Below are 9,330 nucleotides of genomic sequence, written 5' to 3' on the forward strand. Positions count from 1 at the left end.
TCCGTCTCTCTCACACTCTCTCTCTCTCTGTCTCTCTCCCACTCTCTCTCTCCGTCTCTCTCACACACATAGTCTCTCTCTCTGTCTCTCCGTCTCTCTCACACTCTCTCTCTCTGTCTCTCTCACACACAAACTCTCTCTCCGTCTCTCTCACACTCTCTCTCTCTGTCTCTCTCCCACTCTCTCTTTCCGTCTCTCTCACACACATAGTCTCTCTCTCTGTCTCTCCGTCTCTCTCACACTCTCTCTCTCTGTCTCTCTCACACACAAACTCTCTCTCTCTCCGTCTCTCTCACACTCTCTCTCCCTCTCTATGTCTCTCTCCCACTCTCCGTCTCTCTCACACACATACTCTCTCTCTCTGTCTCTCCGTCTCTCTCACACACTCTCTCCGTCTCTCACACACACTCTCTCTCTCTCCCTCTCTCTCCGTCTCTCCGTCTCACACACACACTCACTCCGTCTCTCTCCCACTCTCTCTCTCTCTCTCCGTCTCTGCGAGAGCAAGGAGCGCACGACGCGCGGCAGGGGCGGCGCGCTGCAAGTTGGCATCGGTGTCCGACGAAGCGATCGCCACGAATGAACCGCGATAACGACCTTCGCCGACCTCGCCCATGAAACATTGACCCGTCACCACGCTACTCGTGCGGGACCCTGCCGTAGGACCTCCCGGGTCTTCGACCTTTCGCGTCGCCAGCGGCGCACCATCAATCACCGAATCGGGACCCGGCGTGGCCCGACGGGAGCCACGTGACGCGCGCACACAGCGCCAGCAAAGATTCTGCGGCACGCGAGCGCGGTTTGCCAATGCCAAACGACCGGCGCGCATCGCAAACAGCTGCCGCGTTCGCTCCTCCGAAGGAGCGCCAATGCAGGAGGTCCACTCTGCGTCTGAGCGGACAAATTGAGCGGATAACAAACCCCTTGCCATGATTCCACGCCAAAGAGGAAGAAGATCCTCGCAGCTGAAGGGGGGTTGGATTTTTGGCCAACCATCGAACAAAGGCGGTCGCCGCGATGCGCGGCGCTTTAAGGTGCGCGTCTGCGGCCGTCTGGAACGCTCTTCCGTGCGACATTAGGAAGCCACCGGGAGCTACGTAGTTTAAAAGCGTCCAGATTGGAAGCTCATCTCGTTAGCACCACATTTATTGTGGTTTTTTTTTGTTGTTGTTGTTGTTGTCCTCGCAACCAATTAGCACGTCCGGCTGCGAATGCAGCTCGACATACATCTGCTATTATCAGTATCATCAGGCGTGATCTATCCACTGTTGGATGAAGGCCTCGATCCAAAACACCGTTTCCCAGTCGCTCACGGAGCTGCGATGTCACAATCCACCTAGAGCTGGCGTCATCAATCGGCCACTCCGCCTCCGGGCGCGGCTCTTCAGGGACTTGTTTCGTGACTCCCGACACGACAATTGGAACAACAACAACAACAAACAACAAATAACCCTCCTAATTGTTTTCGATGAACGGTGAACGTCTAAAAGCCCGAACAACGATTTGTAATGCGGCGTTAACAAGTCATCGTGCGTGTGCTCGACTTGAAATAGGAATTGCAAACAGAGTAAGGGGGTTTGTTTAACACGTTGGCTTTCGCGACCAATATCATCCGTAAAACAAGTTGTTTTTTTTTTTGGGGGGGGGGAGCGGTTAGATCGCGTAAATAGTTAATTGGCTGTGTCGGGTGGTGGTGGGTTTAATGACACATTTATATAATAATAGGGTTTTCCCCCTTTTTTCTGGCAACAAAACTGAAACCTTTTTTTTACAAGGAACCATGTCTGCATTAACCACAATACTTGTGGTCAAAATGCAAACAAAAAACACACTCTGATAATATGATGCATTGTCCTTGAAACTGATTGGTCCACACCAGAGACGGCTTTCTTTTGTGCCTCGTCTCGATTGGTGCTCGACCAGAGGACTCCAAAAGGCGAACAGCTGTACTGGCAAAAGGAGGTCTAATGATAGACACATTTATATATTTACACGATCTAACCCAAAAAAAACATGCATAATGGAAACACTTTGTATCGTTACTCGTTCAGCACCGTCTCGAATTCACGTGCGTCATTGTAGCGGCTTTGCAAATTATATTTTAAAAAAATGTTTACTCATTTCAAAGCAAATGTCTCTTGCTGTGTGTTTTTGCTGTTCGTTGTCGATCATTAACCCAAGCATTGCACGGCTGCACGCACGGTTTCATCTCATCGCCACATCCTCCACGGGTGAGGTTATATTTCCCCGCCCCTCCTTTGGCTGCCATTCCGTTGTTAGTCTCGACCACCGGAATCTGTTGCGCTCGTTCGCGCGTTGATGCAGAGCCATTCGGTGGAAATTATCCACGTTCCAGTGGGGGCGGTTGTCTTCCTCGGATTGCGCTGCGGTGGATATGTTTATGTTTACGTAGAGGACCGCAGAGCTTGGGGGGTGGGGGGGGGGGAGGGAATTTGGGTGGCAAGATGGTAATTGCCTTTCTTGGTATACAGGAGGTCGTGGGTTCGATCCTGACCCCGACGCATGCTGTACATTTGGAGTTTGCGTGTCTCCCTCCCAGTGGTCGGGTGGATTTTTGTTCTCTAGGTCCTCTGGTTTGTTTTCCCCCATCCAGATTAAAAAAAAAACAACATCACGCGGTTTAGAGTTTCTTTGGCTGCAAGGCATTTGCACGCGATGATAATCCACCGGGATGAACGATAATTTGTGATAGCCAGGTCACGCCTTACCTGGTCAACTGTAAAACAAAAGTAGTTTAAATTTTGATTTAAAGCTTTCGTGACTGCAGTAATTCATATTCTTAGTTTTTTCGGTAAAGTCACGTTGAAGGGAAACAACAAAATAATAAAATATATAAAACAATAACAAAAAATTCTCACGACGTTTCGACCATAACTCAAACGGTCGATCGTTTGAGTTATGGTCAAAACGTCGTGAGAATTTTTTTTATTGTTTTATATATATTTTATTATTTTGTTGTTTTTTTATTGTTTTATATATATTTTATTATTTTGTTGTTTCCTTTCAACGTGACTTTACCGAAAAAACTAAGAATATAAAAGTAGTTTAGTTTAGAGTTTCAAAGGTGATCTCATTTTGTCAACCAGTGGAGGGACGGGTCGCGGTGGGCTGTGTTAACAGCGGCGATTGCAGGGCTGCGCCCTTGTCTCGAGCCCTCGAAGGGGGGCGCAGTCAGAGAGGCAGTGGGATCTCAGTCGGACCACACCAAAGCCGCAACGCGCGCTTCACTCGCCCCACCCCCACCACTCGTCAAAACACGGCTCCAGGAGTCGACCACAAAATATTTGTTGAGCAAAATAAATAAATTAGCCGCTTGTTTTTTTTGGAAATGTGCCTGTTTTTTTTTTTAAATATTTTTCGTAATAATTGGGTTTTGCCGATTAAGGAGAGGCGGTGCCGTAGGGCGTGACGACCAACACGCCGAGCGGAGGGTGGGGGGGGCGACGTTCTATCTGTCACTCTCAACCATCTCCCCCCCCCCACCCACCTCCCCACCTGAATGGAACATTCCAGAGCAGTGTGAAGGTGTCATCACCATTAGAAGTCATCGCACATCCATCGGCGATGCTGCCAGCGATGTGCGCCGACATTTTTTGCAACCACCTCGGACCAATCACAAAGTCACCGCTCCGGTCGAGATAAATTGGCTCGCCCAACGTCACACCAACGAGCTATCATTTGTGATAGCCTTACCTGGTCAAAACAAAACAGTGTATACCTTTATAGTTTATATTTATATATATATGATACGGCGTCACCACGTCATCGACGCGACTCGTTCACTGCGCCTGATGCCAGGGTCACGCCTCAGGTCCTAACAGTGGAAAAATAACCAAAATTAGTCACTTCTGAGCCGTGCTGGACTAGCTCGGCATTGCCTCAGCACGGTTCGGTTGTGAAGTGGACAACGATCATCATCATCATCGTCCCGATCCATGGGCAAGATAGTCCCGTAGGTGTCCACTGCACATTTGGTCGTTGATTTCTACTTTCATCTGGCTTGTGCCAATGCGCCCTAGAAGCTGCCACGTCCTTTCTTGGCATCAATCTCTTGCGCGTTCCTCCTCAAGCCATTCTTTGTGAGGTCTTTCAAAAGGAGGTGGGTTCTTTTTTTTTTCTCCCTCTATAAAATAAATACTCGGATTATTGGGCCGTAACATTTTATTACAGCCGCCTACACATGCCAGACCCTTGCCTGAGATCCAAAAACTAAAATTACGACGACGCACATTCCTTGAAAATTGTGTTACTTTTATACGGGCAGACATTCCGCGCACCGGTTTAGAGAAATAAATAAATGAAAGTACACATTTCTGAAGAAGCGCATTGTGGTTCCTTGAGTCTGCGGTCAACGTCACACTACATTCGAGCAAATGTGATCGGACGAACAGCAGCAGCGATGACGATGGTCATGATGATGATGATGATCCATTGAGAGATGCACACCGTGTGCCGGATTCCTCTTCATTAGAACTCATCAGCAGGGTGAAGCCACTAATGTTGCATTGCTGCAGCGCCTGCAGCGTGACACCATATAGCAATTTTAGAGTCCAAGTTAGAAACTATGAACATGACCCCTGAAAGTATATTTGTGTGTGCGTCCCCAATTTGTGTTGACACTGGTCTAAGGCAAGAGAACCACAAGGCAGATTACTTTACTAACCCTCCCCTCGCGCAACAATGCACGATGGTTCTGACAAACAAAAAAACCTCTCTTGTCGAAATGGACTTTGGAGACGCACGCGATAATTTCCTTTCGACGTTTATTTTTCCCTCTCGTATCTAACTTACGGAATGGACTCTTCTAAAGCGTCTGGAGACATGCCGCAGGGCGTCGCGAGACAGGCTCTGGAACGGTGCACCTCCGATCGGCACCTCCGATTAGCACGGTTGGCTACGTACGGTGTGAAAGAAGTTCAACATACATAAACGAAACTTTTTTTTTGTTAACCAGGTAAGGCCCACTTCGCTTTATAGCTCTCTTTCAGAAGCGACATGGCCACAAATAACTGCCCAACGAAATGAAGAAGAAAAATACTGCCCCTCCCCCCCAAAAAAAATATTATATCGTGTAATTATAATTTTAAACACTAATTTATACACGGTGGTTTGTCCATACAAAATACTTTTTAAAAAAAAATAGAAATAATACGTATGTATATATATTTTTTTCTCTATTACCGAACGGGTGGTCTGCTAGTGCGATAGCCACGATAAGTGTAACAATTTTCACGCCTATCACAGAGAGCGTTGCCTTCATGTCATTCGCTCCAGGTCCCACCCCTTGCTGAACAACAACAACCACAACAACAACAACAACCACAACAACAACAACAACCACAACAACAACAACAACCAGTGCGGGCAGCAGCCCCCCGTTGACGCTGTCTCTCTGGCCTCTCCGTTTAAAGTGCCATAAAGGAGGGTCATTGCCCGAAACGTCACCCGTTGTGCACACACGTGAAAACCGCGGCAGCCAATCGAACTCGGGTGGCCAGGTTGCACAGTAAGGCAGTTCCTGGAGCGTTGAGCAACCGCTCTCTCACCACTGCCAAAAAAACACACACACACACACTGCCATATATTTATTGGACTATGAATCCGAGTAAAAAAAAGTTTCGTTGCCACTAATAGCCAATTACAATGGTATGTGCATCACATGCCTCTGGCCAAGCTCTGGCGTTTAGAGGCAGTGTGTGAGTGGGAGGGAGGTTATGCAATCCTCACGATCTGCATCTCTCGTAACCTCCACTCTGACGAAACATCATTTTTTTACTTCACCAGGTGAGACCAACTGAGCTACATAGCTCTTTTAAGGACATGGCTATCAGAAATGATAGGCCAACGAAGTGACTTATCATCGTGTGGAAATTGGTAGCAGCCAAATACCCTTAGAAGCACTTTGATTCTAAATTTGTAGGGGAAACCGGAGGACCGGCAGAAAAACCCACCCGAGCACGGTGAGAGAAAGACACGCAAACTCCAAATATACAGCAAGCGTCAGGATCGAACCCACGACCTCCTGTACACCATGCGAGGTAGTTAACATCTCACCACGGGAGAGAGAGAGAGAGACACGCAAGCTTCAAATATACAACAGGCGTCAGGTTCGTGATAGAACCCACGACCTCATGTATACCAGGCGAGGTAGTTATCATCTCATAGCTACCGGGGAATGAGGTACGTGGCGTGGCCTGTAACTCAGCACTGTTATGGAAGCAGAAGCAGCAGAAGCGAGGGTTGTTGGATCACCGCGCAAACGTTGTCAATTCTCTTCTATCCGTGGGCGTGGAGAAAAAGCCGCATTGCCTGCCATGCCAGGAGAAGGCAGTACAGCAACATGCGGACTCAGTCCGCTCCAACTGCATGGAATACAGCGTTGCTCCCTCGCACGTGTCGGGGTTTCTCACGGCGCTCCGGTTTCTTCCAGCACGTTTAAGCAACCCTTGAATTTGGCCTGATGACACCTTCGCATATAGGGGACCGGCTCGCCTAGTGGCTGCTGCTACCGCTGCCTTTCCCTCTCCATCTGTGCTTCGAAGTCGTTGGGAGTTGGTGCGATCATTAAACACAGCAGCGCAACTCACCGCCGACCTCTGCAAATGAATCGAAGTCTGTGCCAAACAGTGGCAGAGCTATCGAGTGTGTAGGCGGTGCAACTGCACAGGGCTCACGGGTTGGGAAATGGAATTTGGGGAGAGTGTGGGGGGGGGGGGAATTGAACAGGGTGGGGTGAGAGCCCATGCCAGCCTGGCTGCATCATTGATTGTGAGCTCTCTAAATTGCATTTGGCCCAAGCCATACTCACTCATGGCGACTGCAACCTGAGGCTCGGACCTGCCCATGGCACTTTGCTTATTAAGGGCATCACGGCTGATGATCTCAGCCTGGGCACTGTAAATCTACAGAACAACACTGCCTTTGGGACCGCGCTTAATTTGGTCGAAATTCTAACTCTGAGAATTAGTTGTTGAAATATATATGTATGTATTTAGACTGTATATATATGTGTGATGTCATGCGACAAACCTCAGCTTCATATGCAGAGCGACAAGGGGCAATTGCCGCTGTGTGTGTGTTGTGGCGTGCTTGGGCGACGGGTGCCTTGAGCGGATCTCGGAGGTAGCTCTATGATACCCGCGTTCGCGGACCGTTCTCCTCTAACAAACTTTTTTTTAATCTTACCAGGTAAAGCCCCCACTGAGCAGTGTAGCTCTTTTTTTCAGAAGCGACCTGGCCACAAATGATGACTCAACGAAGTAGCGTATCACGTGGCAATTTATAGCAGCCTGATACTCTGAACGCCTGTAGATTTTAATTGTGGAAGTAAAAAAAAATCTGAGGATCCCGGAGAAAATCCACGCGACCACGAGGAGAGAGGCACGCAAACTCCAAATATACAGCAGCAGGCGTCAGGGTCGGGATCGAACCCACGACCTCCTGTACACAAGGAGAGGTAGTTAACATCTCCTAGCCACCGTGATGATGATGAGAGAGAGACACGCAAACTCCAAATATGCAGCAGCAGGCGTCAGGGTCGGGATCGAACCCACGACCTCCTGTATACCAGGAGAGGTAGTTAACATCTCCTAGCCACCGTGATGATGATGAGAGAGAGAGAGAGAGACACGCAAACTCCAAATATACAGCAGCAGCAGGCGTCAGGGTCGGGATCGAACCCACGACCTCCTGTACACCAGGAGAGGTAGTTAACACCTCCTAGCCACCGTGATGATGAGAGAAAGTCACGCCACCCCCAAATATACAGCAGCAGCAGGCGTCATGGTCGGGATCGAACCCACGACCTCCTGTATACCACGAGAGATAGTTAACATCTCCTAGCCACCGTGATGATGATGAGAGAGACACGCAAACTCCAAATATACAGCAGCAGCAGGCGTCATGGTCGGGATCGAACCCACGACCTCCTGTACACCAGGAGAGGTAGTTAACATCTCATAGCCACCGTGATGATGATGAGAGAAAGACATACCACCCCCAAATATACAGCAGCAGGCGTCATGGTCGGGATCGAACCCACGACCTCCTGTATACAAGGAGAGGTAGTTAACATCTCGTAGCCACCGTGACGCCCAAACGACATGGAAGAAGTGGGGGGGGGCTGTCAGCGCAATCCGGAGACAAATTTTGAGAAAATGCGACCCTTCTGGATATCTGTTAAAAAACAGAGCTTCATAGCTCATCGGATTCCTCTGGTCTAACACCGGTATAGTGAGACGAAGCTAAAAAAAAGCTGTCTCTGGTGCAATGCATATATTATCAGAGTGTGTTTTTGTTGTTGTTTGCATTCTTACCACAAGTATTGTGGTTAATGCAGACATGGATTCCTTGTAAAAGGTTTCAATTTGGTGTTTTAAGAACTTACCACCTGTTGTTTGCTGCCAGATAAGACGGGAAAAAACGTATTCTCATTATAATAACTAAAACGAATTCTGAATCTTATGACCGGACACATGCCTGTGTGTGTGTGTGTGCGCGCGTGTTTTTTTGTTTTTGTTTTAAGCAAATAAACATACGGCTCCATACTCTTTGGTTCTATTCGGTAAAGTCACGTAGGTAAAAAAAAATAATTCTCACGACGTTTCGGCCACAACACAAGCGACCTTCATCAGGTGAAGGGACCAGACTGTCTCTAAGACTGCGCTGGAGTGAAAAAAATAAAAATAAATAAAAAATAGATCCTTTGCAGTCACGAAAGCTTCAAATCTAGAATTAAAACATACGGCTCCAATCGTCAAAGCGAGTCGGGCCTCAATTATTTGTTTTTTTTTTCATTTTTAAAGATGCGCAAACGCGCCGCGCGGGAGAGAGCTCGCGGCCATGCCGCTGCCACGTGATCAAAGGCGAGAGGCCACCGCGATGCCACAGGCAGTTCAAAGCGTGGCAGCGACAAGGGCCCGCGAAACTTCTTACGTAAGAGGCGGTGGAGTCGACCCGGCGTAGGAGGGGAGCACCGGGGTGGGGGATATTCCCAGGTGATCAGGCAGTGACGTCACAATGGCTGGCAACGCTCGCTTCGCGAAAACGTGGTTCGCGGAAATCGGGAGATTCGCGGTTTCGTTGGTTTGTTTGATTTTGCTTGCCGCGACGCCCGTTTGCGTTTTGTTTTGAGAGGAGGAAGAACAACAAATGAAGACGCCGGTTGAGCGGGCCGCTTTTCTCTTGATGCTAACATGGTAACTGTTGCCGTGAAACGTCGCTCCGACACCTACTCACACGCCTACTGTACTCGTACAACTGCTCATACACTCACTCACACACTCACTCACACACCTACTCACACACTCA

The sequence above is a fragment of the Petromyzon marinus genome, chromosome 53, assembly GCF_048934315.1.
Source record: "Petromyzon marinus isolate PM22_M1 ecotype Great Lakes invasive population chromosome 53, UKy_Petmar_22M1.pri1.0, whole genome shotgun sequence".
Taxonomy (NCBI): Eukaryota; Metazoa; Chordata; class Hyperoartia; order Petromyzontiformes; family Petromyzontidae; genus Petromyzon; species Petromyzon marinus.